General features: G+C 54.1%; 1 protein-coding gene across 2 annotated transcripts in view; it reads left to right on the top strand.

Annotated features, from left to right (window-relative positions):
* The first annotated feature begins 990 nt into the window (after window positions 1-990).
* Window positions 991-24,405, top strand: part of PAK4 (p21 (RAC1) activated kinase 4) — a 45,527-nt gene continuing 22,112 nt past the window's right edge. Inside the window, exon 1 of one of the 2 annotated variants that reach the window (XM_049621318.1) lies at window positions 991-1,156. The gene's annotated coding sequence lies outside the window, so the exon portion shown is untranslated. The remainder of the gene's footprint in view (window positions 1,157-24,405) is intronic. The other variant, XM_049621320.1, reaches the window with a different exon arrangement.

The following is a 24,405-nucleotide window of genomic DNA, read 5'->3' as shown; positions in this document are numbered from 1 at the left end:
CATTTCAGTAGAGGGAACTGCCAAAAAACAATAACTACAATTAGCTAATCATCTTGTTTGTTAGAAGGTGATTACAGCAGGAAAATTAAAAAAAAAAAAACAGACAAAGTGAAGGGTTTAGTAGCTTGAGAGAAGGTTGTTTGCTGCTTTAGTTAAGGTGCAAAGGTATAAGATCACTGATAAGGTGATACAGGAGTAAAACACTGAAGGAGTCAAGAGAGGGAGCCCTGGGGTACCTAGGGGAAGGCTACTCTGGACGGAAGGAACAGACAATGCAAAGACTTTGAGGTGGGAGAGCACCTGATATTTTTCTGGAAGGGCAAGGTGGCTGGCACCCAGTGAGTGAAATCACAGGACAGCTTGTCTGGGTTTAGCTTAAGGATTTTGTTGTTTTCTGGTAGTTTCCTTTTTTTTTTTTTTTTTTTTTGACACATTATTCACTTTTTAAAAACTTATTAAAAAGAGTAAGATCAAATAGTGTCTTGATTTCAGGTCAAGTTCCTGAACTCAGACAGACTGTCGTTCAAAACTCATTATCTATGTCCTGTAATCCTGAGGCAGCTAGGTCACCACTTTGAGCCTCAGTTTCTTTATCCGTAAATTGGGTATTAACAATAAAATAGGGATTTAGCGAGTGTTTAGCGGAACGATGCAAGTAAAGCATTTGGTCGGGTGTCTGGCACATAATAAGTTCGTCATAACTGTTTCTGGCCACTATTGCGCATTACCGCTTTCTACCCACCAACTCTTTTTAGTGTAAGGTGGGTCTGTTACAAGAGAATAGTCATTTCCCCTTTAAGAACTCGATCCGGCGGGGAGCCAGCTTCCCGACACCCTTTCCAAATTTTCCAATCCCCGCTTGGCATTTTCATCCCGAAGGCCTCCGATTGGACAATATGCACCAATCAGAGGCTGGAGCGGGTTCCGCCAGCGGCCCAGCTCCGCCCCCGAGTGGGCCCTGCCCCCTGCCCGGTCAGCCCCGTTGCTATGGGGACTGGTGGGCGGTGAGGGGGGAAAGCCCCGGATGTTCGTTGGGGATTTAACATGGCGGCGGCAGTGGCCGCGGTGGCGGCGGCGCAAGAGAGTTGAGGGCCGTGTGAGGGTTCGGAATTCCGAGTCGAGCAGCTAGGCCGCGAGCGACTGCAGCGCCGATCCGGTAGGATAAACGGTCTGGCCAGGGGATTGGGGTGGGCCGGGCGATGGCGGTGGGAGATCGTTTACACAAGTAGGGGGCGGGGCCGCTGGGGTCAAAGTTCACTCGGGAGGGAAGGGTCGCGTCCGAGGGGTCGGGGGTCAATATTGCTGGGGAGGGTGGGGTAGGGGAGGTCAAAGGTCAGACTAGCGAAGGGGGCGTGGCGAAGGAGAGCGCAAATTTCGAAATTTAGAATGGGGCGCGTTCGAGGGGGCTCGGGGCGAGTGTCAAAAATGGGGGGTCAGAACTCATCACTTGAAGGCCGGGTGCGCCTACCAGGGTCAGAGATCACAGCTAAGGTGGTCGGTGGTTCGCAGGTTTAAGGCAGCAACCAGCGGAGCAGATGCATGAGATTTAGGTTGGGGGACCTCTTTTTAAGGGATCAAATGTGGGGCGTGGCCAAAGGAGGGCAAAGGTCAGAATCTGACAGATGATGTACCTGAGGGTCCAAAGTTAAAACCCTAGAGGGATGCATTGCTGGGGAGGACGGGAGGAATGTCCCAGAGAGAGGTCAGGGATGTCCTGGTGGAGTAAAAGCCCCCTCCCACAAATAATGGAAATAATAGCAAACACTTACAAATCACTATGTGCCAGTTCATTTAGATGCTTTACATATGTTTAATCCTCACTACAACCTTACAGGGTTGGCACTATTATTAAGAGCCCAAGTGATTAGCCCAGGATCATCTAACGAATAAGTTGTGGGGTTGGGATTCAAACTCTGGAGTTCTGGGCGCAGAATGGCACGATGCTCTCAAACATAATCTTGTCTATCATTTAACGACGGCTAACGCTGTTCTCAGTGCTGTTTCATTCTACCACAATCTTGCGAAGTGGGTACCGGATAGACCCACTTTGCAGACGGGAAAACTGAGGCTCAGATAGCTTCTGCTGAGTAACAGAGGCCGATTCCAAGCTGGGTCTGACTGATTCCAGAGCTCCTGCCCCCAGTCCTCATACTGTAGATTGTTGAAGGTCTGTTCCTGGAAGCAGGGGGCCGGGCAAAGCTGAGCCACTCCCTGGACTGGAATGGATTGTCTCTGGGCTTCTTGGAAGGGCGTGATCTGGGAAGAGAAGTTCCCTCGGACCTATGGGAGTGGGGTGTTTGTGGGTGGCCCAGAGTTCAATGAGTCTGATGGGCTTCTGCCTGGAGAGGGTGTCCTTGAGTGGGACCCTGTACAAAGTTGAGTATTCTCTGTACTGAAAGCCCCAAGCTCTCACCTTGGTCCTCAGCCGCCCCCACCTCATTTCCTCCCCATCCCTCCTCGAGGTCCAACCCCACTGGCCTGTTTGCTGTTCTTACTCTCTGTAGGCACATGCCACCTTCCGGGCTTTGACCTTCCTGTTCCCTCTGCCTGGAATCCTTTCCCCACCCTGCCCCCTCACTCCCCGTCACTCCACCCAGTTCTCACAGTCCCTCACACTCTTTATCTCACTATCTTGTTTTCTCCCCAGCCCTTTGCTCTGTTCTTACTTGGTTTTTCAGGGCACTGTTTGTCCCCTGCCTCCTCCCCAGAATGTGGGCCCCCCACGGCGGGAGTTTCTCCCATGTTGTTCCTTCCCTGAACACCCACCTGAAGCCCTGCCCGGCGGTAGAGGATGCTCGGCTGTTGGAGGTCAAACGATGGTTGCTGCTGGGCGCCGGGACCATAGCAGTGGAAGAGACACGGAATCCCTGGCCTCCAAGGGCCCTCGGCATCCCTTCGTGGGAGCAGACTGGCAGCAGACCCCCAGCCAGTGACACATGGCTTCATCCGTACCCCTGGGGTGCCTGGCCTGGGAGGGGCGGTGGAGCAGGGAGGGGACGGGTACCTGGCCTGGGTCTGTGGAGCAGTACTGGGGACTGGTTCGGAGCGCGGGCGCTGGAGCCGGGATTCACACGCAGCTCCAGCGCTCACGGGCCGTGACTGTGGGCAAGTCGCTTAACTTTCTGGGCCTCCGTTTTCTTCGTCTGCAAAATGGAAATAGCGATAGTGGCCACCTCGTGGGATTGCCGTGAGGGTGCAAGGTGTAAAGCGCTTGACCCAGGACCTGGCACACGGTGGGCGCTGTGTTAGCGTTTGTCTTCCTTGGGAGGACCTCACTTTCCATCCGCCTCCTGGCTTTCTCAGCCAGCCGCCCCGCCCCCTTCTGGGCAGGGTCACCGGGTGGGCACACTGCCAGGCAGCCCCATGAGGTCAGCCCAGCCTCGTGCCCTCGCGGTTCCAGCTTGCTCAGCATCCCGGGCTTGGCACAGAAAAGGAGGGACGGGGCTTTGGCACTGGGGACCCAAGTTCGGGTCCCTGCCCTGTCACCGGCCGAGGGACCTTAGGCAAGTCATTTCTTACTTGCCAGTCTTATTCCTGACGATACATTTTAGACTAGGGAAGAAAGTGAAGCATTCAGTATAACAGAGCACTCCCCCCTCCAGCTGGGGCCTGTGAGAAGCTCGGAGCTTGCAGTGTCGAGTTCAGTGCCCCGCCCCGCCCCCTCCCCAGCCTCCCTGCCGGCGCTGCCCTGCACTGGATTTGGTGTTCAGCGCTCCTCTGCGGGTCTTCCTACTTTTACTGCCTTTGAGAGTGTTCCCGAATGACAGAGCAACAGCCCTCAACCCTGGCTGCACACTGCAGTCCCCTGGAGAGCTTTCAAAAATGCCGTTGCCCAGGCCAGCCGTAGAGATTCCGACTTGGATCCGCTTGGGTCTGGGGTGGGGCTGGCATCAGTACGTGGCTCTGGTGGCCAGCCGGGGTTGACCGCCGCCGTTTTCCGGTTTCACGGATCATGTAAGTGGTATCCCGGTAAGCAGCCTGCTTTTCCTGCTCACCGTTAGAGTCCGCCTGTTGCTCCGCGAGGATGTGTGTCGCGCTAGGACTCACGGTCTCGGCCGTGAGTGTTTCTTTTTGTGATTATGCCACACAGGAGTTACCTGTTCACCTCTTGGTGGACATTTGGGTGGTTTCCCATGGGACAGTGATGGTGCTGGGTCGAACATTCTAGAACGTGTTTCCTTGGATACCGTGGCCAGAGTCTCTCGCGGGCATGGGACTCGCAGTGGAACTGCTGGACCTTCCAAATTGCTGTCCTAAGCAGTTGTACCAGTCTGCTTTCCAACCAGGCTTGAGGGCTCCCTTCACGCCACGTCCTGCTTTGGGTGAGTTCATGGCCCCTGCTGAAATGGCTTTACTCAGCCATGAGATGGTGGCTTTATGCCCACCCCCCGCCCCCGGGCTGGCTGGGAGCAGTTGAGGAGGTGGTTCACGCGATGGGCTTAGCTGGGGCCTGACACCCACCGAGCCCCCACACCCAGGCTTTTGCCCTGTAGGGCATCCGGGGCAGTGACCACAGCTTTGACGCAGCTCTCCTGGGGAGGCATCTCTCAGGGCTGACAGTGGGGAAGGAAACCGTACTGACTTGAACCTCCTCAGGAACGGGGCAGGGAGGAAGCAGGTGAAGTGTGGAAAGCGACAGGCAGAGCCTGTTACACTCCTTGTGTGTCTGACCACGGGTCCCACTGGCAACCAACACGGCCCTGGCCCTGCCTGCGTGGATTTTGGCATACCAAGGACACGGGCCCCATCCCTAGACGATGACGGCCCAGAGCGTCAGGGCTGGGATGGGGAAGCACAAGCAGAAGCGTCAAGGTTAGGATCCGGGAAGCACCTGGCCCAGCCTGGGGAGTCGGTGAGGGCTTTCTAGAGAAGGAGACATCTGACCGATGAGAAAGAGCGAGCCAGGCCTAGAAAGGAGGTGGAAAGAACAGAGCGGGTAGTGGGTATGGGAAGTGCAAAGGCCCTGAGATGGTCAGGTACCAGCACGGAGGCCAGCGTGACCAAGCAGGCACTGAGCTCAGGGAGGCGGGGAAGATGTGGCAGATACACGGGGGGCCGACAGGCTGAGGCGAGGAGTGTGGGTTTTGTTCTGTGTCTAATGAGGATCATTGGAAGGTTTCAAGCAACATTTGGTGTCTTTCTTTAAAAAAAAAACCAAAACTTTTTTTTAAAGTTTATTTATCTTGAAAGAGAGAGTGAAAGAGCACAAGGTGGGTAGGGGCAGAGAGAGAGGGAGAGAGAATTCCAAGCAGGCTCTGCACTGTGAGAGAAGAGCCCAACTCGGGGCTCCAACTCATGAACCCTGAGATCGTGACCTGAGCCGAGATCAAGAGTATACTTAACAGACTAAGCCACCCGGGCGTCCCCATCCCGTTTCTCTTTTATAAGGGTTGCTCCTTTTGCCATGTGGGGCCCAGATCATGGGGGGCGGTGGCAGGGAGACCGTAGGAGGCTGCTGTAATAGTCCCAGCAGATGAGGGCGGAGAGGATGAGGGTGACAGTGATGGAGGAGGGATCTGTGTGCTGTCGAAATTGTGGGTACTTTCCACACATTAACCCACTGGATCTCCACAGACAGCCTACGAGGTAGGTACTGTTATTGTCCCCACTTCAGAGATGAGAAAACTGAGACCCGGAGAGGCAGGTGACAAGTCTAAGATTACACAGCAGGCAAGCGGCAGAGGTAGGACGTGAACTCCAGGCCTTCAGACTCTGGAGTCACTGCCTGCTGTGGCTGTCCTCAGTGGTTTGGAAGTGGTTTTGATGAGACAAGGTCTCTTCCTGTCCAGTTGGGCCTGACCCAGGCTCCTCTTTATTAGATGGAAGCTCCTTGGAGGTCTGTTCAACCTGGGCTGTTTCTGGGCCCCAGGTCCCTACCTCTCTCGGGGCCCCCCACAACCCCTTCGCTCTCTTATCCACTGCCTCACCCCTCCTTGTCCTGCTGGCTCACAGTAGACCAGACTTCCTGGCCAGACGCCGGTCGGGGTGTCCCCAGCAGCTGTTTATCCCATCACCCGAGCCAGGCGGCCACAGATGCTGCCAGCAGGAAGCGGTCTCCTTCCAAGTCACGGCCAGGGAAATGGGACCCTTCCCGCCCCAACCACCCTTCCGGGGCTGGGGCTTGTTGTCCGCCGGCCGCCTTGGCCCACAGGAAGGTGTGGGGGGGGCAGAGGGGAGCTCTGCCAGGTCCCAGGGGAGCTGGCTGTGGCAGACGAGACAGAAGCCACCCCTCACCGCAGCCTGTCTCCTGGGGCCCTCTGGTCCTGCCCTGCCTTTCCCCAGGTGCTGCTGCCGTCCTCAGGGGCAGTGACCACTTCCGTGCCGGGGGCCACGCCGTCCACGGCATCCCTGCTCCCCCTAGCTGGGGCCCCTGGGAAAGAGCCGGAGCCTCCCGGCCTCACGTTCCTCACCTGTGAAATGGGCCGTTGGGAGGGTTGTAGATCATGCTGGAAAGCGCTTAGCACGTTGCCCGGCCCACGGTGAGCTTGCGGTAACAGTTTAATAGTTCAACAATTTTAACAGTCTCCGTTTCCGTGCGCCCCGTCCTCCTGGGCTGCGGCGTCCTCCTCGCGGGCTCCCAGCCTCCGGGGCGGCCAGGCCAGGCGCTGGCTGTGCTTTTTGAGCATCCTCGCGGTGGCTCTGCCCAGGGGCCCGGAGGGGGAGGGCTTAGTAACCTCATTTCTCTCCGCCAGCGTCTTCTTCGTTTTAAGGAGGCACATTTTTGCTCCGTGTGTGCGTTGTCCCCTACATAAGAGTTGCAAACCTCCGCACGGCACAGCAGGCTACAGGGTGACGAGGAAACCCCTCTCCGGGCCTGGCTGTCCGTCCCCTTCCCAGAGACAGCCATTGTTCCCGGCGTCTTTCTTGCGACGTCTGTTCCTGCACACGATCTGCCCCCTTTTGTTTCTCCCCAGGTGGAGCCGACTTCCCATGTTGGCATTCTGTCCCAGCCCTTGCAGTTTTCCCCCTTCCGTTCTGTGGAGCGCTCTCTGCGGCCGTGTGATGTCCCCTGATGCGCCTGTGTTCGCGTCAGTGGCCGTTCCCGCCCTTCCAGCCTTTCCCTCTTCTGGACAGGGCTTCACGCGTGTGAGCGTGGCTCTGGGTGCGGCTCTGGAGGCGGGCTCGGGGGTCTGAGGTGCGCACCCTGGTAGCTCTGCCCGTAGGGCTCTGGCCTGCCCGTTTACACCCCAGCCCCCCAGCCCCGGGGTCTGGTGGCTCCGAGGTTTCCTCGCTGGCGTTGTTGGGTGTTACCTGATACTTTGATCTTTGCCCATCATGTAAGGTCCTGATTTTCATGTGAATGAAATGGAGCATTTCTGTGTTTGTTGAAAGCCGTCCAGGCTTCCTTTCCCGGGAGCTGTTTGTGGGATTTTTACTTTCCCTGAGAAGGGGAAACTGAGGCACAGGCTGGCAACCCCGGCGCAAATAAGTGGCAGATCCAGGACTCGAACCCCAGGCCCTCCTGGCTCCAGTCTGGAGTTCTTAACTTGAGTGACACGGTGGAGGCTGAGGGCGTGGACTCTGGCGCCAGCTTTGCCCCTAGTAGCTGAGTGGTCACTTAACCGCTCTGTGCCGTGGCGTCCTTATCCGTGAAACGCGGACGACGATGGTACCTCGCCGAAGGGCTGTTGTGAGGATATAAATGCGTAATCTTCAGGCAAAGTGCATCGAAGGCGCTCAGAGACTTAGCTGCTAGTGATAATATGCATAGTCTCACCCGATACCAGGACTGTTCACGGGCCTCCCTCTGCGTGCTCCTGCAAACTGACTTATTGGCCCCCGCCAGCACCCTCCAGATCGGGGCGTTGCTGTTACTCCCCTTCCACAGGGGAGGAGATCGAGAGCCCGGGAGACTTGCCTGGGGTCACTGCCGAGTCTGCCTCCTGACCACCTTGGCACACGACCTGTGCCACCCTCAGAACTAAGCCTGAGGGCTTAGAAGGCTCTCCCGCGCCCCCCCCCCTTTGTGTCTTCCCGGGGTTCCAGGCCCTCCCTGCTTCCACCCCCAGGTGCCTGGGGCCTGGCTCTGGAAACTCCTGATAAAGTGGCATTGTGCTGCGGTTTCGGCCCGGCTCACTTCCCCAGTCTGGTTTCAGCCGCTCCCACACAACGGGAAGGGAAGCGGGCTGCTATCCTGGGCCTCCTCCCGCCCTCCTCCTGCCCCTTCCTCCCCTCCCCTCCCCTCCCCTCCCTTCCCCTCAGCAGTCAGTGCTGGGAATAGGGAGAAAGTAGGACATGGCCGGAGGGCAGGGCTCTTCAGCACCTGCCCCTCAGGTGAGGACCCCCAGGCTGGTCTGCCTCCTCTCTCCCTAGGGACCCCTGCTCTGCTGCCCGCGGGCGCCCCCAGATCTTCCACAGCAGCCTGACCCCAGATGATTTGACTCCGAGATGCCGCGTGTGTGTCTATGTATGTTTATGTGCGTTTATGATTCCACTACTTTTATACGTGTACCAATCGTGAAGCGTAATATGCCTCCGGAAATGCGCGTAAGCCTCGATTTCACATAATTATAGGAGGAACCGACACCTCACCACACCCGGGGCGAGACAGGACACCTCACCCTGGAAGCCTCCACCCCCACTCTCTCGATCACGACCCCAGGAGTGATCACCCCCCTGACCTTGGGGGTCCCTGCGTCCCTGCTTTTCTGGAGAGTTCTTACCAGGCATGCACCCCCCACCTTTGCCTGCTTTTGAACTTCACATAAATGGAGTCCTCCGGCGCGTCCTCGTTTGTGCCCGCCGTCTTTGGTCCGCAATCTGGGAGGTCCAGCCGTTGCCTCTAGTGTGGCAGGCCCCTCGTCCGCCGTCACTGCTGTGTAGTATTCTGTCGTTGTAATAAACCAGAACGGATCTCTCTGTCTCCTGCTGTGCAGGGTATAAATGTCCTTGAACTCGTCTGCTGGGGCACGTGTGCATGCTTTTTCCAGGGAATCTACCCAAGGTGCCTTGCTTGGGTCAGAGGTAGGGTATGGTACCAATGTGCACTACGCATCCTCACCAACGTTCGGTCAAACTTTCTTTTTTAATTTTTTTAAGTTTATTTGAGAGAGAGAGAGGCGAGGAGGGGCAGGGAGAGAGAGAGACTGGAGAGAGAGAGAGGATCCCAGCTAGGCTCTGCAACAACATCGCAAAGCCCCATGCGGGGCTCGAACCCACGACTGAGAGATCATGACTTGAGCCGACACCAAGAGGCGGACAGGACACTTAACCAGCACCCCCGGTCGGTCAAAGTTTTTAACTGAGCTTGGAACATTTTATATTCTGTTCTGTAGAAGTAACATGTGCTTGCTTATCATTGATTGGAGTCCTCTCGTTATTCTGTCCTTCCCATGTTCCTGTCCCTGCCAGCTCTTACCCGTCCTTCCAGTAGGAGTCAAGTGCTTATTCCTGAGTAGGCGCTGTGCTGGGGCCACGGGAACCAGAGGTGACCACAGTAGGTGGCCCTTAGTGTACCCTGTCTTAGTGCACAGACCTTGGTCAAAGGTCGACACACAGGTAAAGGAAGCCAGACTCCCAAGCCCCCGTCGTCCCCCAGTGACCCTGTCTCATCAACGGGCACCCCATCCATCCTGTAGATCCGGCCAGGAGTCTGGTATCATCCTGACTCCTCTTGTCCTCTTCCTTCGCATCCACCATGGTAGAAAAGCCACTTGCTGTACCTTCAGAAGAGAACCTTTCACTCTCCCTGTGTCAGCCCCTACTTAATGCACTCTCTTCCCCCACCTCCTCACTCCCCGCACCCCCACTGCCCCCACAGTCCATCCTCCCATGAGGACAGAGGGAGCTGGGGTCACATCGTGTCTCTGCCTGCTGGGGACCCTCCTGTGGCTTCATCTCTTTGGGGCAGGGGCAGGGGGGAGGGCATGAGATCCTGGCCCAGCTTCCTTGCCAGCTTCCCCTTCTCTCCTGCCATGCTGTTCCTGGAACATTCTAGGCTGGGTCCTGCCTCAGGGCTTTTGGTTCATGCTGCTTCCTCTGCGACCTGTCACCGTCTCTTCCCGCCTCCCCCTGCTTGATTTTCTTTGTAGCACTCATCCTACATTACATTACATTAGGATTTGTGGGTCACTTGGCTTATTGTCCTCCCTGCCCCTCATAACTTGGCTTCATGGGCCGGGGGGTAAGCGTGGGAGACCCTTACCGTGTCCCTTGCTAGAACCTCAGCTTGATGTGTATGTGTCGTGATTGCTCAGTCAACGCTGGTGGACTAAATGTGAAAGCAGGAATGAATGAGCTGTGCTAAGCTGTGAGTGCTGTTGTCACCTGAGTGCAGTGACCAATGACGGGAGATCTGCCCCAGGTAAGGAGGGAACACCATTTGAAGGGTGGATAGTGGTTGGCTGGGGATGGGCATTTGAGGCTGAGAGAGCGCAGGGGCCTTCGGGGAATTGAAGGGTAGCAGTGTCAGTTCTGTGGTCAGTCTGGATTTTGAATGCAGATGGCCACGCGGGCCTCTCCATGTCCCGGTTCTTCTCTAGAATCGAGGCCACTCTGGGTGTTCTAGGGCATCTATGAAGTTCTCCTAACATACTTAGCTGATGCCTGGTGTATAAATATGAACGTGATTGTTTTCGTTTCCCTTCCACAAATACTCTGGCCCTTTGTGGCCTCCAGGGACACAGTGGTTGGTGGATAAACAGATCCCGTTGCTACCCACTTGGCGTCTGCCTCTTGGACTTTCAGCCTTCTGGGGCATCCCTGCTCAGAGGCAGGGGAGGGCCTGAAATGACCTCGGGTCTGGGGCGTGCTTATTCCCTAGACTGATTAATAGGGAAAACTAATTGAAGGTTTGCACGTACCAGGCCCGGCGCCCCACGTAGCACTCCTGTGCGTCTGCTCAGTGCATCCTGGGATCCCAGAAGGTGGCCATGACTACTTGACCCCTTTCATAGAGGGTAAGGGTGGTACCAGTGGTGAGTGCTAGCCTGTCCTGCAAGCTGGTGCTAAGCAGGTCTGGTGGTATCTCCTCAGCCTGGCGATTTGCCATTCCCTGGTGGCCGGTCAGGTGGAGCAGCCTTTCACCTGTTCCTGGGACATCTGGAAGCTCCTCTCTTGTGAAGAGCCTGTTCAAGTCACTTGCCCATTTTCCATCAGGCTGTCTGCATTTTTATTTGTCAGTTCTTTTGAGTTAAATCCTAGGTTCTGGATGAGAGCCTTTGTTTCCGAGATGCTATACGTATCTTCTCCTGGCCTGCTGCCTGTCTTTTCGCCTTCTTTATTGTGTCTTTTGATGAACAGAAGCTCTTAATTTTAATGTGGTCAAATGTATCACTCATTTCCTTTACAGTTTTATAGTCTTGCTTCTCACCTTTAGTCTTTTTTTTTTTTTTTTTTTTTTTTAAATTTTTTTTTTTTCAACCTTTTTTATTTATTTTTGGGACAGAGAGAGACAGAGCATGAACGGGGGAGGGGCAGAGAGAGAGGGAGACACAGAATCGGAAACAGGCTCCAGGCTCCGAGCCATCAGCCCAGAGCCTGACGCGGGGCTCGAACTCACGGACCGCGAGATCGTGACCTGGCTGAAGTCGGACGCTTAACCGACTGCGCCACCCAGGCGCCCCTCACCTTTAGTCTTTCTTTGTCCTGGGTGTGTGTGTGTGTGTGTGTGTGTGTGTGGTGTGGTGTGGTGTGGTGTGAGGTAGGCATCCAGGTTCATATTCTTCATCTGGATCCCCAATCCTCCAAATACCATTTATTAAAAACAGGCTGACTTTTCTCCACAGTCAGGCTTATCATAGATCACGTGTCTGTATAACTGGGTCTCTCTCTGAGTGCTCTGTCCTTTTCTCGCTCTTTTGGCCTATTCCTGCATCACTACCATGCTGCCCTAATTTCTGTAGTTGATAAGAAGTTTTGGTCATGGGGAGAGCAAACACTCTTACTTGTTCTTCAAGAGTGTCTGGGCCATTCCTGGCTTCTTGAGTTCTATTTAAATATTAGACAAGCATCTTGTCACACACACAGACACAACATTGTGTCTCCCCAGTCCATGAACATGGTATATTTCCCCATTTATTTGTCTTCTCTGACGTCTCTCAGGAACGTGCCCTGCTTTTCCAGCACTTGGACTTTTCCAGTCCTTGCCCACCTCTTGTTGGATTTATTCCGAGGTACTTCATGATGTGGCCGGGGGAGTCCGTGCCTTCCTCTCCCACAAGGTGCCTTGCACCCTAGGTTTGGCCTTTGCCAGGTGAGGCTCACATTAGGGGCAGGAGTCCCCCTCCCCAGACCCTGCTTCCTCCCTGGCATCACTCCTAGGCCCTGGGAGAAGGCGGGCAGGGTGCCCGGAGAGGAGGTTGTAATTTTCCTGAATGATTTCAAGGGCTAATTAAAGGTTTTCCTTGACTAATCAGCTTACAGTTTAATTATCGGGGAACAGGCTCAGGGATGCGGGAAGCAGCTCTGGAGGAGTCTCCTCACAGCGTGGCAGGAAGGAACCAGGGCCCAGCTGTACCCCTCTGGGGTGGCAGGACCTGGGGATACCCTGGCACCCTCCAGTGGGCCAGCTGGTGTTTCCCATCCCCGTGAAAGAAGAGAGGTGGAGGGCAGCTGGTGTGGCTGAGGTCAGCGTGGGTTCCTTCTCCGCCTGACATCCTTCCATGTCTCCCACTGCCTGGGGGCGAGGACCCAAACCTGGAGCCCCCTCTGGTGGACCGGGCCCTGCCCCAATCTGCTTGCCTGTTGCACTTAGCCTTGCCCACCTTTGTTAAGTGCCCACATCTCAAGTATTCCTCACCAAGTCTTGAACTAGAGGTCACCCCCTCTGGGAGGCCTTCTCAGGTCGCCCCTCCCCCTGCCCCGCCCACCAGAGCAGGTGATAAGGGTGATCAGGGCCACTCACTCCACCCCTGCTAAGTGCTGGACCTGGCGCCTGGTCCAGCATGTGAGCTGCAGAGAACCCAAAAGGAGAAGGGGTTCAGGACGGGCCTTCCGAGAAGCCTGGGAGGGCTGGAGGACTGAGGGCTAGCTGATGCCTTCCCAGGGGAGGCTTCTGGCTGGGCCAGGCGGAGGTGGGCTCCTGGGAGTTTGTGCAGGGGGAGGGGACCCGGAGATGGCCGTGCCAGGCCCGCCTGCATTCCTCTGCAGGCCCCAGATTCCTGGTGGCCCGAGGTGGGGGAAGATGAGCAGGCAGAGGGGCCTCCCAGGCAATGCCCCTGCCCCTCCCCGGCCCTCCTTTCTACTTTCCTCCCCCTCTGTCATCAGTCTGTCTCACTTTACAAGTCCCACCTCTCCCCTCCCACCCCTCCAGGCCTCAGGCCTGGAGCTGTGTGTCCTGCCCAGCCCCTGACATCCCACTTACCCCCCCCCCCCACTGCACTTTAAATCACCTGGGGGGGTCGAGCCCAGATTGTTTGTTTGAATCCCAATCTCTGGCTGTGGGGCCCAAGCATTGATTAGTTTTTGTTTTGTTTTGTTTTAAGTTCCCTGGGTGACTAGCTAAGATGAGAGCCACCGGCCTACAGAAATGATAGCAAATGTGTTCGCTTCTGCAACGTTGGGGGCACTTTCCAGGCTCCTGACATGGCGTGATTGAGCCACGTCACCCCCACAGGCGCACTGTCGGAAGATAGGACTGTTGTTCCCACGTTACAGATGAGGCCGCTGGGCCCAGGGAGGGCTTCCGTGCTGGCGGTACAGCCTCTGCCGCTGTCCTGTCTTCCCATCCCTGGGTCCTCCAGGCTCCTGGAGGTGGCCTTCTCTGCCTCCCTGCCCTCCTCCTCTCTTTCTCCCCATGTCTCTCTGCCTTTCGCCTTTCTCCCCCTTTCCCCGGCCTCGATTTCTCACTCCCTCCTCCGAGAGTCGAAGCTTGTCCGGCTTCCCATTTAGCCAGGATCCTGCTGAAGCCACAGAGGGAGATGGTGTCCACCAGCCCAAGACAGGGATGGGAAGGATGCTGGCGTCACCCTCCCAGCCCCCATCACCTCTCCTGGCACCTGGAGTGGGGGTGGGGGCAAGCGTCCCACTGATATTTGCGGGTACTGGGGCCGGCTTTGCTGCCTCGCGGGAGGACTGTCCGGGCAGGCGGCAGACTCTGACGTGACCGATCCTGTGACCCAAGATCCCTCCGCGGGCCCAAAAGTCTGGTGGTGCCCTCTGTGGCCAGTTACCATTTCAAGCTCCTGCGGGGCAACCCAGGGTTTGGTTTCAGCAAAAGCTTATGCTCAGATGTGGAGGTTGCATCGCGGGGGCCTTTACTATTTGAGGAGAATGAGGGGAAATGGGTCCAGTGCTCGCCAGGGCTCACTGGCCTCCTCTCCCACGCCCACTCAGGGCAAGGGCTCCCCACTGGGCCTCTCCGGTTCTGGCAGAGCTTCCCCTGGGGCCCCGGCCGGGCCCCGGAGCCCCGGATGCCGCAGCGGCGTCGGTTCCCACATCTGGAGCAGAAGATGGGTTCCCGCTGCCTCCTGGGAGTAGCTGGGAGGAGTGAGCGAGTCAGTGGCGTGTGTGACGCTCAGCACAGCGCTGCCATCCGTATGTCGTCATGGTGGCTTTGGCCGCGATCGCTGTTACAGTTATTAGAGGCAGGACACGTGTTTGGATTTAGTAATGAAAGATTCACTGGGCGGGCAAGCCGTAATTCTTTGCTGTTACCAGTAGGTCACATTTCCTTTTGCAAAACGTGTAAAACCTTTGTGTAGAAGTGTTCATTCATGCTCAGAGGGGTGGTCTCATGCCTTCCCCAGGTCCCCGTCACTGGCTCTGTCACCGGCATCCACAGTTACCAATGATGTCACCGGGCTTTTTCATCTCGTAACGCAGTCCCCACCTCCCTGATTGTTTCAAAGCAATTCCCAAATGTCATATACTTTAGCCGTAAGTTTTCCCAATTTTCCTCCCGAAGGAGATTAAAGAGTCTAAAAGAACAAACCCACAATACTGTTGTCACAGGAAAAAAAGAGCTGGTAGTTCGTTAACATCCTCACATTTCTCCAATTGTCTTATCATCCTTTTTTTCAATTTGTTCATTTGATTTGGAATCCAGACAAGGTCTGTGCTTTGCATTTGGTTGACAGGCCCCTTAAGGCGTCTGTCGTCTGTGGGACCTCTCGTGTCAGCGCTTTTGTGTGCTTGCTGTTTGCATTGTGTATCTATCAAAGACCCTAGTGCTTTGTCCCCTCGAGTTTTCCACAGTCTGGACCCAGCCGATGAATCCTTGTGTCTCTTAACGTGTTCCTCTGTCCCTTGTGCCTCCTGTAAATTGGGACTTAGGTCTAGAGGCTTGTTTATATTCAGGTTCTGTTTCTTTCCCAGGTGGTACTATATGTATGAACATCAGGTCAACATTAGTGCCTGGGGCACTTTTAAAATAAACCTAGGGGGCGCCTGGCTGGCTCAGTTGGTTAGGCATCCGACTTCGGCTCAGGTCATGATCTCACGGTTCTTGGGTTCGAGCCCCGCGTCAGACTCTGTGCTGACAGCTCAGAGCCTGGAGCCTGCTTTGGATTCTGTGTCTCCCTTTCTTTCTTCCCCTACCTCACTCACACTCTGTCTCTCTCGAAATGAATACATGTTAAAAAAAAAAAAAAAAAACTTAAAAAAATTAAATAAGATAAAGTAAGTTTCATTAAATTTTAAAAATTGAGTGGATCGAAAGAAAAATTCTTCCATTGCTCCCAGTCAGACTGGTATCCGGATACAGCAGAGTGGGGTGGGGCGGGGGGTACCTGAGGACAGAGGCTCGGGAACTGCTGGGGCCTGGGCAAAGGGCTGTGTGTCAGCCACCAGCCTCCACGAACTGTCTGTCGTCAAGAGCGCATGGCTTCGGGTTCCTGCTTTGCCAGGACCCCTAGGCCCCCAGCTGAGAGCCATCCCCGTCCCCCAGCCCCATCCTTGAGTCACCCCCTAGCTGGCCACTAGCTGGCCTGGTGGTCATTTAGGCACAGAGCTGCTCTCCTGGCCTGGCTCTGCCCTTGGCCAGCAGGGCCAGCCTGGGAAGCTGTCCCATCCTCCACCCGCTTCCTCGGGGACACGATGGGGACCACGCCTCCCCAGGAGGGCTGTGGTCAGGACTCAGCCAGGCGGAGACCGTGCAGAAAAGGGTGTGATGGGAGCTACTTTTCTTCCACAGTCCGCGCGGGCTTCCTTGACCTCAACTGTACCACTGCCCCCACCGCTCCCGGCCACGCTGCCCTCCTCGCACATCCTGGCGTGTATCAGGTGGGCTTTGGTCCGGGGGCCTTTGTGGTGGCCATCCCCTCTACTCTGGGTTGCCTCGTGGCTTCCTCCCTGCCCTCTGGTCCAGCTCCAGTGCCACCCGCCTCGGAGACCTCCCTGACTGTGCTCCCTGTCGTCGCCCCCTTGTTACGTCCTTTTTCGTTTACGTGTGTATTGTCTTATCTCCCCCACTGGAACTTCAGCTCTGGGAAGGAGGGACTGTCTTCTTTACTGCTGTGTCCCCAGTGCCTAAAACCGTGTCTGGCGCTCACTGTGTGCGCAATAATTACCGGGCGCATGAAACGAGAGGATGAACACGGTTACATGAGCAGACTTTGGCCTGCGTCAGACCTACCACGGACTCCTGGCTCTGATACACGCTGTGTGACCTTGGGCTGGCACCTCCCCTCTCTGAGCCTCACTTTCCTCCTCTGCAGTGTGGGGTATTAACAGCACCCTGCCCACTGCCTCGTTTTGGGCCAGCAGGGCGCCCGAACGGAATGCTTCGCAGCTGGCCTCGCTGCCGTCTTGTGTCTCCAGCATAGGGCACCGATGAGCCAGTAAAGTGTCCCCCAGGGGGACACGTCACTAAATCTTAACTCTGTCCTTCTACTCTGTGTGACTGGCTGTTGGTGCCTCAGGGTAGGGCAGGGCAGGGACACATTCCCTTGGCCAGAAGGGCTCACTCACTGAAGAGTGATGCACATGGGACACGGGAGCGTCCAGGGTATGGGGACCCCGGCCGTGGCAGCATCCAAGGGCTCCAGGGCTGGCTGCTTGCAGGCCTGTGCCTTCCTTGAAGGAAACAGGCCAAGAGCTGCAAGGGGCCAAGGAGGACTGTTGTGATTATGATAGCAGTTTACAGCTTGGGGTGTGTGTGTGTGTGTGTGTGTGTGTGTGTGTGTTGAGGGATAGAGAGAGCTCAAGAGAGGGAGGTTGTCTGAAGGTACAGGTGTATATAGAGGAAGCTTCCAGCTGTCAGAATTGCCATCCCTGGTGTTTGCCACACAGGAGTGTAAAATAGGACATGTGTAGAGAAAAAGTACATCACCCCCTGTTCAGTTTAATGAATGATTCTAAGGTGTACCCCCATCTAACGACCACCCAGATCTGGAAGGTCGGTGTCACCAGCTTTGTCAAAGAAATCCAACCGTCTTTTTTTCCTTTTACTTTAAAAAAAATGTTTTTTAATGTTTATTTATTTTTGAGAGAGAGAGAGACAGAGACAGAGTGTGAGTGGGGTGGGGCAGAGAGAGAGGGAGACACGGAATCCGAAGCGGGCTCCAGGCTCTGAGCTGTCAGCACAGAGCCCCATGTGGGGCTCGAGCTCACGGACTGTGAGATCATGACCTGAGCCGAAGTTGGACGCTTCACCAACAGAGCCACCCGGGTGCCCCTTTTCTTCCTTTTAATTGTTGCTTCTATTTTTGTGAAATTTGAGAGCTATCAGATGCCCCAAAAGGACAGGGAATCACCTGACGGCCCCCCTTAGGCCCTCTTGCCCAGCTGAGAGGAGAGACACCCTGGCCCTGGGGAAAGCCCTCTGTGCCCACCTGCAGGTATTCAGGCCTCACCGTGGTCCCTTGGTGCCTCCCTACACGGTCTCCCATGTTGCTCCGCAGCTTTTAAAGCCGAGTGTAATGACACCAGACCGCCAGCTCTCGGCTGTAATTTGCTCTCAGTATTTTGCTCTCGAGGTTTCTCTAGGTGGACAAATGAAGTCCTGTGCCAATAGGAATGTTCCCCAGTGTGGGTCGGAGCTGCCTCCCCCGCCCCCACAGTTGCCAGATGAAAGCAGCCCAGCCCTGGGGGAGCCTCGGGAGGGCATGGGGGGGGGGCGGTGGTTTGAAACCTCAAGTGACATCGGCATTTTCTGTCCATGGAGGGCACTGCTGGCTTCCCAGGTCACCACATGGGACTCAGTCACAGGCCCTTGACATGTAAGGGGTCTTCACTGAGCACCTGTAAGAGATAAAGGAACTCTGGTATCATCCGGGGTCTGTTTGTCCCACTACAGAGGAACCGATTGCAGGCTGAGGGCCAGACGGTCTCTTCTCTTACCTGCCCCCCTGTGCCCCTCTGCTTCCCCTGGTAGCCAGGCTCATCCAGACTTTCCGGAGAGGCCCTCGGGGGTGGAGATGACTATCAAAGGCTCTGAATGCGTTCCCCGGCTCTGCCGCCTATTGGCTGGGTGACCTTTGGCATGCGGCGACTTCCCTCTGTTGGCCTCAGTTTCCCCATTTATAAAATGGGACTGTATAAAGATTATTTCATCCATGGAAAGCACTCAAAAGAGACTGGCGCGGAGAATCCTTGTACTGAGTGCGAGCTGTGTTATTGTCCTCACTGCCACTCACTCATTGATTTTGTAGATATTCCCTGAGTGCCGCTGTGCCTCCTGCTCTGTTCTGGCTGACGCCGGGGAAAGGCTGGTGGCGGGTTAGCCCATGGTCTTTCCTCATGGAACTTGTGCTCTAGTGGTGGAGACAGACAGCACCAGTCGGTGACAGCCAGAATGACCGTGGAGCACAGATCACTGCCTTGGCTGTGGAGGAGGAAGCCCAGAGAACTGGGCTTAGGAAATCAGGGAAGGCTTCTTGGAAGAGGAGACTTCTGAGCTGAAGGCTAAAAGAGGCACAAGAGTTAGTATGCGGAATGGTGTTCCAAGGAGAGTGAATCGCATATTCAAAGGCTAAAAGGTGGGCAAGGGTCTCTGGCATTTTAAATAAATTATTAATATATATACATACATTTTAAATAATATATAAAATATATAAATATATAATATATAATATATTAATATATTAATTATATAATAATATATAACATATATATAATATATAAAAATGTATATTTTAAATTATTTATTTATATGTATATATATTTCAAATGTTTATTTTTGAGGAAGAGGTAGAGAGCAAGCAGGGGAGGGGCAGAGAGAGAGGGAGAGAGAATCCCAAGCAGCCTCTGTAATGACTGAGCCACCCAGGTTCCCCTCAAGTATTAATATTTTTGACTAAGCTTTTATCTCGAGATAACCGTGGATTCACTGGCAGATGCAAGAAATAACACAGAGAAGGCCCCTGTTTCCCCAGAGGTAACATCTTGCAAACACTATAGTTAGTACAAGACCACGACCAGGATAATGACATTGATACAGTCAAGAGACAGAACATTCCATCACAAGGTTCCTTCCTGATGCCTTTTTATAGCCACATGCCCTCCCTGGCACGTCCCTAACTCCTGACAATCACTCATCTGTCCGTTTCCCATTATTATAATCCTGCATTTCAAAAATGTGATGTACGGGGCGCCTGGGTGGCTCAGTCAGTTAAATGTCTGACTTCAGCTCAGGTCATGATCTTGCAGTTTGTGGGTTCGAGCCCCGTGTCGGGCTCTGTGCTGACAGCTCAGAGCCTGGAGCCTGTTTAGGATTCTGTGTCTCCCTCTCCCTCTGCCCCTTCCCTGCTCATGCTCTGTCTCTCTCTGTCTCTAAAAAATAAATAAACGTTAAAAAAAAAATTAAAAAAAAAATGTGATGTACTGGGAAACAGTTTTCACAGCCCTGATGTAAAGAACTGTAACAATAAGGAGAATTTAAAATATAAAATAGGGGCGCCTGGGTGGCTCAGTCGGTTAAGCCGCTGACTTCGGCTCAGGTCATGATCTCACGGTCCGTGAGTTCAAGCCCCACGTCGGGCTCTGTGCTGACAGCTCAGAGCCTGGAGCCCGTTTCAGATTCTGTGTCTCCCTCTCTCTGACCCTCCCCCGTTCATGCTCTGTCTCTCTCTGTCTCAAAAATAAATAAACGTTAAAAAAAAAAATTAAAAAAAAATATATATATAAAATAAAGCAAAAAAGCCTACAGTTTCAAAAAGAAAAGAATGTTACGTAAGTGGAATCCTACTGTATGTAACCTTTTGGTTGGCTTTTTTTTTTTAACTCAGCCTAATTCTTTGGAGAGTTCCCCAGGTTGTTGCGTGTATCGACAGTTGGTTCCTGGAGCGCCTGGGTGGTTCAGTTGGTTAAGTGTCTGACTTGGGCTCAGGAAATGAACCCACGGTTTGTGAGTTGGAGTCCCATGTTGGGCTCTTCGCTGACAGTGCGGAGCCTGCTTGGGATTCTCTTTCTTTCTCTCTGCCCTTCCCCCACTCGTGGACACTTGTTCTCTCTCTTTCTCTCTCTCAAAATAAATAAACATTAAAAAATAGAATAGGTATTTTTAAAAAAATAGTTGGTTCCCTTTTCTTGCTGACGAGTGTCCCATGGTATGGACGTACCACAGGTTATCCTTTCACCCATGGAAGGACCTCTGGGTTGTTTTCATTTTGGCGGCTATTACACATAAAGCCGCCATAAACAGTTGCATACAGGTTTTCGTGTGAACGTAAATTTTTGTTTCTCTGGGGTAAATACCCAGAAGTGCACTTGCTGGGCAGTATGGCCAGTTGCACATCTAAAGAAATTGCCAAAAAAAAAGAAAAGAAAGAAATCACCAAACCGTGTACCATTTTACGTTCCCCCCAGCAGTGTGCGAATGATCGTTTCTCTGCATCTCCACCCGCATTTGGTGTTGCTGCTGTTTTCGATTTTTGCCGCTCTGTTAGGCATGTGAACGGTAACTCATTGTGGTTTTAATTTGCGTCTGTCGCCACGCATCCTTTCATGTGCTGACTGCTATCTCTACACCGTCTTTGGTAAAATGTCTCTTCGTGTCTTCTGCCCATTTTCTCCGGGGGTTGCTTGGTTTTTTTACTGTTGAATTTGGGGAGTTCTTCTAGAGACTAATCCTTGGTCAGATGGGTGGCTTGTAAATCTTGTCTCCCAATCGGTAGATTCCCCCTCCCCCCTCTTGTGGACTTCTGCAGAGCAAAAGTTTATAATTTTGATGAGGTCTGCTTTATTAATTTTTCCTTTTATGGGTCTTTTCATATCCAGTCTAACATTTGTGCCTAGCCTTAGATCCTGAAGGTTGGTTTGGTCAGTTGGTTTCTGAAAGTTTTGTGGTTTTATATTTGAGTTTGTGATCCATTATAAGTTAACGTGGGTGCAAAGGGCGGGGTTGAAGATCAGGGTTCATGATTCCAGCACCGTTTACGGGAAATGCCCTTTTCTCCATTGAGTTGCTTGTGCTTTTTGGGGGGCCAGAAGTAAGTCACCACAGCGAGATCCTACTTCGCACCTCCCAGGATAAATGTTACCAATAAAGGGAAAATAAGTATTGGCAAGGATGTGGAGAAGCCGGGAGCCCTCACGCATCACCGATGGGAATGTAACACAGAGCAGCCGCCGTGGAAAACAGTCTGGTAGTTTTTCAAATGGTTAAACATAGAACCATCACGTAACCTGGCAGTTCTACTCCTTACGTATATACCCAGAAGAGTTGAAAGCAGAGGCTTGAATAGATATTTGTACATCAGTGTGCGTAGTTGGATTGTTCACGATAACTAGAAGGTAGAGGGAACCCAAGTGGCTATCAACGGATGAATGGATACACAAAATATGATGTGTATATATACAACACAGTGAGTTATTTTTCAGCCACAAAAATGAGTGACATTTTGAAAAATGCTCCCACGTAGATGGACCTCGAAAACATTATGCGTAGCGTAAGAAGCCAGACATAGGAGAAGTGTTGTAAGATCCCACTTAAAGGAGACGCCCAGAATAGGCAAGTTCCCGGAGAGAGTAGAACAGAGCCTCCCAGGGCCTGGGAGGCAGGAGGGAATGGGGGCTGCTGTCTCATGGCTGCAGGGTTTTTGCTGGGGATGACGAAAACATTTTGGGTGTAGACGGTGGTGATGGTTTCACAACACTGCGGAGATACTTAATGCTTCACAAATGGTTGAAATGGTAAATATTGTGTATATTTTACCACAAAGAAGGAAAAGCCAGTGTTTGTTTTATTTTAAGTATATTTATTGATTTTGAGAGAGAACATGCGTGTGCCCGCAGGAAGGGGCGGAGAGAGAATCCCAAGCAGGCTCCTCACTGTCAGCACAGAGCCCGACGTGGGGTTCGCCCTCACCAACCGCGAGATCGTGACTTGAGCTGACATCGGGAGTCGGACGCTTAAGCGACGGAGCCACTCAGGCGCCCTGCAAAATGAGTTTTTTAAACACCAGTGTGTATATTTGTGCGGGTCTGTTTGCGGGTCCTCGCTCCGGCTCGCTGACCCGTGTGTGTTTATCCGCACTGATTACTGCGGCTTTGTGAGTGGGCCTTCACATCAGGGGGAGTGAGGCCTCCACTTTCCTCTGTTCCAGAATTCTTGGGCCTGGGGCCTGTCGCTTTTGGAGTTCCTCTCAGGCCCCCTTGTGTGGAAGGTGGCACTGTGGTTTACCCAACTTCCGAGACCTCCTTGACGCCTGCCTCGTCCTCAGCCCCTGTATCTGACTCCTCAAGTATCGCTCCGGCCTGTCCCCCTCTCTCTGCGTCCCGCTGTCCCGGCTGCCTTCATCAGTTGCCTGGACCGATGCTGTGTCTTGTCACTTGTCCCCCACACCCACTCAAGCCACCTCGATCTCGTCCTCCGCAGACAGGACAGCCAGAGTTCTCTCTGGCAAGGACAGGCCCCTCGCCAGCACCCACCCGGCTCCCCCTGGCTCGCCTGTGGCCTGGCTGCTGCCCCTCTCTGGCCTTGCTCCGCCGCATTCTCGTCCCTCCAACCAGCCTGGCTCAGCTGGAATTTCACATTTCATGTGTCTGATCCTTGATCAGGGGCCCCAGCGGGCAGGGACCAGGCTGCACCCCCGCCCCAGCCCTGGTGACACAGGGCAGACGTGGATTGGATTTCTCTTGACAGAAACCCTGAACGTGGGCAGGAGTTTGCACCCGCGACTGGGGGGAAAGGGAAGGTGAGGATATGAGCCCAGAGAGGCTGGGAGAGCCTGGGGAACCCTGGAGAGGGGGTGGCTTTAGCCGTGCGTGCCCGCTAGCGTTTCAGCAGGAAAGGGACATAGATTGGATTTACAGAGGTCTCCCTGGGCCCGTGGAAAATAGGCAAAGGCTTGGTGGAGACACTCGGCGGGAAAGGAGTCTGATGGCTTTCAGACTACGATGGGGTAGAAAATGCAAATGAAAAGTAGGCCGAGAGGGGCCAGACCTCCCCTATCTGACAGGCAAGGAGCGAAGAGAGCGAGACAGCACCCTGGGCTGGGAGGCCGAGGGGCTGTGGGGGGTGGGGAGCGCTCACGTGGGCGGCTTGGCGGTGATGGTCCTTGTCCAGCGAGCCCACTTGTCAGCACGTGGCCCACAGACATGCTGGCACACCCATGAAGTGACATCTGCACACGGGCGTCGTTTTGCCACACCATTTGTAAGAGCAGAAGGCTGGAAACCACCTACCTGGCCCCGTGGGGACTGGCTCGGGCATCCCGGTCCTTCCGCGCAACAGCTCAAGTGCACGCAGTGCTTTGCAACGATCGAGGCCTGGAAAATCACCTAAGACACATAAAGACTATGTATATAATGTATGTATATTATACATACATAAACCCACACACGGATACATATATACACGTATGTACTTGTGTCTAACATCGTAATTTTATTTATTTAAAAAATTTTTTTTAATGTTTGAGAGAGAGAGAGAGAGAGAGAGAGAGAGAGACAGCACAAGTGGGGGAGGGGCAGAGAGAGGGAGACAGAATCAGAAACAGGCTCCAGGCTCTGAGCTGTCAGCACAGCCTACGTGGGGCTCGACTTGGGAACAGCAGATCCTGACCTGAGCCAAAGTCAGACCTTTAACTGACTGAGCCGCCCAGGCGCCCCGGTAACATAATTTGAAATCGTTCGCCTGCAAGCCAAGGAGGGTATCAGGCACGAATGTGTAGCGTAACCAGTTACTGTGAAGGGGAAACCCACCTAGCGCCCCCGCCCCAGGAGAAGCAGCAGCTGGCGCCAGCCCCCCAGGACCCCCTCTCAGGCCCTCCCTGCCCCAGAGGCAGCCCCTCCCCTGACTTCGGAGACAGTCACCGCCCGGTGCTTCTCCTTGGGTTTCGCTGCCTCTGTCGTCATCCTTAAACAGCGTATTTCATTGTGTCTAGTTTTGAGCTCTTTCTAAACCAAGTCACGGGACGCATTGTTTTGCGGTTTGCTCCTTCGCTTTCGACTGTCCATTCACAGGTAGCTGTGGCTCATTTCTTCTCACTGCTGCGTACCACCCCGTGGAGCCAGCACATCCCAGATCGTCATCCGTCTCTGGGGGACGAGCGTGTGCGTCGCTCCCAGTCTCTCTAGCTGATT

This window comes from Panthera uncia, assembly GCF_023721935.1.
Source record: "Panthera uncia isolate 11264 chromosome E2 unlocalized genomic scaffold, Puncia_PCG_1.0 HiC_scaffold_19, whole genome shotgun sequence".
Lineage (NCBI taxonomy): Eukaryota > Metazoa > Chordata > Mammalia > Carnivora > Felidae > Panthera > Panthera uncia.
This window is presented reverse-complemented; position numbering and strand designations above follow the sequence as displayed.